Genomic DNA, 5,730 nt, shown 5'->3' with positions numbered 1-5,730 from the left:
TGCTAATTGTTCATTTTTTATTTATTTATTTATTTTTAATTGTTTATTGTTTACTGGTGAATGGAGAGGAGGCATTGATCGGCACAAAGGATTTCAAGCAGCCTAGTTTTAAAGAAACCCGATGTAATGTGAATTCGAGAAGTCAAATGTCACTGACTGGTGCTCCTTTAGCCCGAGGCTCTTTCAATTCACTTAGGCTCCGGTGTACCAGTACAATGACCAAAAAATAAAAATAAAAATATAAACTAAAAGTAAAAAAAAGGATAAAGAAATAAAAAGGAGCTGAGGAATAGATAGAATGAAGATGTAGGCTCTTTTTATTTAGTTCTTTCAGTCACGAGCTAACTCGAGAGACCGTTACTCTTATTTCCTTCTCTTGGTCTCTTTTCTTCTCTTTTATTTATATTTTTTATTTCCCCTTATGTATAATACTAAATCTCAAATTCTCAGCAGTCTAGTTGCGGTTTTGTCAATCCAAAAACAAATAAATTTACTCAATATTCTATTTATTCGTTTGGGTGTTTTATAATATTTTTGATAATTTCATCATTTATTTTTTAACTTTAGATTTTTTCATACATATTTATTAATAGTTAATAAATCATTTGAGGATGATTTATCAAAAGATAGTCAATATTTATTAATAGTTAAAAATATTTAATAAATATGCTGCTAATAAATATTTTTTATTTGTTAATCAGCATTGATTTAGACTCTTCAATAATAAGTGATTGTAAATATAGATAAAAAAGTCAAGAATTTTTTTCTTTTGTGTCGGATTATTTTTTACACTTTATATATAATTTTACAAAAATAAATAAATTTTTTAGCAATTAATAAATTGTTGTATTAATGTGTCCTAGCGATTGAAATAAACCGGGATTATCTCATTAGCGAGTATTTATTTTCAAGGCCACCTAAGAGTAACAACTACCGTGTGGTGTATATTTATACTATAAACTATATATATACTATATAAAGGACAGAGGGAGTTAAGAAGCCCGATAAAGATGGGACAAGTGCCGTACGTCTGTAATCTAGTGGTTAATGACCATTTAACTCGAAATAAAGACCGCGTTCCTTTCCTCCAAGAGCATATCCAAGACACAGACTGCTCTACAGGTTTAGTTTTGCCATATACTGTATAAGCACCACCGATACGATATAATATAATCCTAAGCTCGGCATTAATGTCTTCAGTCTATTCTCTATTCAGTTATTCCTCGGCGTTTAACGTGGTTAGTTTGCATTTTCCTCGATCCGCAATCGGACTATAAACCAATATATATATATATTTTTATTAGACATTAATGTAATGCGGGACTTAAACTCGTGCAACAGTTACACCGATGTTCTTTAAAGCCTTATCGTAATCAGGTGTCTCTAATTGACTTAAACTTAATAAAAATCAATTACAGAGTGATTTTATGTGGGAATAATTCAAATGCTCTAATTATTGCCAATAAAATAATTCTCGATTTTGTATTATATTTATGAGTCACTGGAAATAAATGCTCGTGGCATTACTCATTACTCGTTATTTTATTTATTTTCATCTAATTGTTTAATTAAAATAAAAAGCAAGTGTCGAAAGCGAGAAAACTTAACAGCTGGATAAAAATAAAAACTAAGAGAAAAAAAAATCTAGTTAAGTTTTTATTTGAGTTTGTTTCGAAAATGAAAATTTTAATTTCCCAGATGAAATATTTACAAAGTTGTTGGTAGCAGTAGAGGCTAGAATTTAAAATAACTGAGAGTAAATATTAAAATTGCTGTCGTTGAGTTTTCCCGGTCGATTCTGTCCCAGCAGCAGCAGCAGCAGCAGCAGCAGCAGCAAGCAACATTTCTTATGTAGATATATATATGAGATGTATAACTAAACTAAACTGGGTAAATAATTTTTAGTAACTACTGTCGTTATTTTAGCGCTCGATGCTCACTGTAATTAAGTGTTACTTAAGATTTAGTAATTGAACGACGCAGTAATTAATCAGAGATGAAAGTTGCACGAGTAGTAAATGGAGATGGAGATGGAGATGGGAAATTGGCCTAGACCGTCTCATAATATTCTAAAACCCGCTATGAATCATTTTATTCCCAAACTCCTCCTCGGGCTTTTACTTTAATGTTTCAAATCTTAGCGCCCCTACTATCTCCAATAAAGCTTCCTACCTTTTGCCCTCTAAACTTTCAGTCCCTCTTTATTTATTTACTCACGCAAATTATTATACTATTTTAATTTGAATCTATAATTTTAACGGGCGAAAGACACTGAAAACAAATAATTTATTTTTTTTTTTCAACCTCTCACAGCAACAGAAACAGAAGGAAATAATTAGATCTGCTCCAGTGATTCTCAGAGATTCGCTCACATTTTTGCCACGCTCTGACGCCCAAACTGTGTCACTAACTCGAGATTTAAAGTTATTGATAACACAGTCTATTATCTATTATCTATTGAAGTATTTTTAATAAAAATACCGGTTTGGATAAAAGATAAAAAATATCTCACGTGTTATGAGAATTCTCAGAATTTCATTTAGCTACGATTATTTATATTTTATATTATTATTTTCTGTAGTAAGCTACCAAATGAAAGTGTAATGAAATTTTCCAAGAAATAACAATAATTTAAAAAATTTCTCACAATAAAAAATTACATTCCTGGTAATTCTTTGAAAAGGATTATCATCTTTAGTAGCTTTACAGTAGGTATAAATATAAATAATGACAGTAGTGTATACAATATAATATGTATCTCGGTTTCTCAGCAAAAATATAAACATCTCTCAGTCACTAACTTTTTCGCGTTATTGCCTGATTTTTCATGGAACGAAAAACAACCTCTGTAATTTTGTTGGACTGAGCGTGCGAAGAGTCAGCCGAAGCGTTACGCTTCTGCTGTCATGTACTCAAACGTTCATTGGTTAAACGAAGATAAAAATACAGACATTTTTATTTAGCTTTTACCTTTACCTCCACTTGTTTCATCCTATATAGGTGTAGTAGGTACATTTGTTGTCTTGCGCTCGGAAGATCGCAAATCACAAGAGCTAGTTGGATCCTCCAGTACGCTCACCAATAAGTAAACTAAAGTATAAAGAAGAACCAAGAACGAACGACGAGGCTTCTTTAGTATTAGGCTTTGCTTCTTACATTATGTTCCTCAGCACAGAATGAGAAAGAACTCTTGTACCCACTGACGTTATGCTCCGGTTGCATCACGTACAATTTAACCACTCTATAACGAAATAACTTTTTCTTTTTATTTTTTTTATTTTTTAGCTTAGTATTGCTGTTGTTGTTATTTAAAACTTTTTGCCGGGGATCTAAGACGGCTCTTACCGGCTGTAAAAAAAATATAAAAAGGTTATTATTTGTTGAAAAATTAACCGAGCATTATTTTTTTTAGCCAGTCGGCATTCCTGTAGGTTGTTACTCTTCTTGTTTAATGTCAAGGAACAGAGTGCCTCGATTGATCCATTTATTTTTTCATTAATTACTTTATTATCCTCTTGAATTATAAAAGAGCGAGCTTTCGCAGGAATTTCCAGTCTGGCTAATTTAAACTACTGGGAAATTAATTACTCATTGAGAAATTGGCAATTTTTCAAACGGAAAAAGGAAGAATCAAGTTAAAAAAAAAAAAAAAAAAAAAGAAATTTAGCTTCTTAACGTTACATTGATATTAACGTCAAACTTAAATTATCATCAGGAGCAGCAGCAACAAAAACTAAACAGTAGAGAGTCTTTTAGAGCTTTATAAATATCTCAGCTAATCTTGTATCGTTGTTATTAAGCTTAAAAGTTTCCGTTGAGTTTTAAAAGCCATCGGCCGGTGACAGGTCTCACCAATAAACTTAGTCATTACGTGGGCTCTGTTCTCAAGATGGTTCCTTCAGCTTCAGCTTCCAGAAAATAAGTAAAGGGCGCATTACTTTCTTTCTCTAGCTAGTCACTCGAAGAATAAAGAAGAAAGAACGAAAAGAGCTGTACTGGTTGAACGAAAATCCCAAGCTGGTTGCTATGACAACAACCCAAGTGGGACGAGCTAGGCCTATCCCTTTTCCGTATTTTTTGCTCGCTGTCTTGCTTTTTCTTATACCCAAGACACCCGGGGTGTGTTCTTGAGTCCAAAACCATTAATATTAATTTTATTCTATAAAATAAAATGTGTAACATCGATATTTTTTTTAAATAACAAACCCATAAGTTCTCCCGCAGCAATTTTTTTAATTTAATAAATCGAAATTCCATTTAACGACCTCCTCGAAAACGTGTCGGTCAAGTCGTTCAACGAGAGGAGAATTCGAGATAGGAAGGGGAAAAAAAGCTCGAGGAGCTCGAAATAACGGCGTGTAGTGCGGAGTACGTGTTCGTTGTCGTTGCTATAGTATAGAGTATAGAGAATGGCTGGAAGTTTGAAATTAAAGCTCCGAGAGGAGAAAAGAGAAATTGGGTGATTGCTCGGCAGTGTGTCGGCTGTTCTGGGAAAACCAGCTCTTGTCATCATCTCGGCAAAAAAAAGTAAACTCAGAGAGCTTACAAACTGAAACTGTTCGGGACGGACTACGTTGGGAACCGGTAGCGAGGCACGTAGTTTTAGCACTTGGTACCCGTACCGGGTCAAAGGTCCTTCCAAGTTGACGACATATTTAACAACTCAGCACGTACGGGGCAGACTAGTAGCCGTAAACGCGAGAAATACGTACTGTTGAGGTCAAGCCACATACACATAACATATAACATATAATATATAACATAATAGCAGAGTATGGTACACCACCTTACTTTAAAGCTTTATACTTATACATTTATGTATTCACCAATACCAACAAAGATTGCGGTGTGGTTGTTATGTGCTCTAAACTTTTCTATATCTTTTTCTTATATTTTCTTTGGCTCTATTTAGCGTATATATGTATGTATGTAGATTGTAGATGGTAAGTATACACCTAACCGTAGACCGTCTCTTGTGTTATTGAGATAAATATTCCCCTTTTTTTCAGTCGCGTTCCTATCCTCCTATCCGCTATTCAATACCAACTTGCTCTCCGGTTTTTACATTTTCTTTATTTTCTTATATTCCACGAGGAATAGAATAGAAGATAGGAGCTAAAGTCTTTCGCATCTGTATTGCGATAAACTTGGCGGCTGACCAGATTTTACGGGATTTAGGTACAAGCTATTTAGCAACTCATTTTCGTAAATTTAAATTCAAACTGTTCGCCACTTTGTTAATTGATAATAAAATATTTAAGATACTTTTTATCAGCAGAATTATTTATTAATATTATTCAGTGTGTCAAAAAAAGAAAAATATTGAGAGATGGCTTTCGGTGACACACATATGTTGGAAGTTGTAAAAAAAGTGTTGGTTAATGAAAGGGTGTGTTTAAAAAAACTAAAAATAACTTTTAGATAAAATAAACTAAATATGAGAAGAATGAAACGAGTCGTTTGTAAAGTAAAGAGGGAAACCACGATCGATTGTATCGGTAGGGTATGATCGGGTGTGGAGCCCGCAGCTTGATGTAGCTGGGCAAGGACTAGAAGAAGGACAAGGGGAGAAGAGAGAACGGGTGAAACGGAAACCAGCGCCGAGAATCCACGTGTAGAACGGAGATGAGGGTTCCTATCCTGATGATGACCAAGATGGAAAACCGTGCCTATACATACTATACGTGCAGATCTATAAATGACGAGTGTATATACATGTGTGAGGACAGA

This window comes from Cotesia typhae, unplaced genomic scaffold (genome assembly GCF_013202065.1).
Source record: "Cotesia typhae breed Kobodo isofemale line unplaced genomic scaffold, CoteBio_Ctyphae contig_4, whole genome shotgun sequence".
NCBI lineage: Eukaryota > Metazoa > Arthropoda > Insecta > Hymenoptera > Braconidae > Cotesia > Cotesia typhae.
This window is presented reverse-complemented; position numbering follows the sequence as displayed.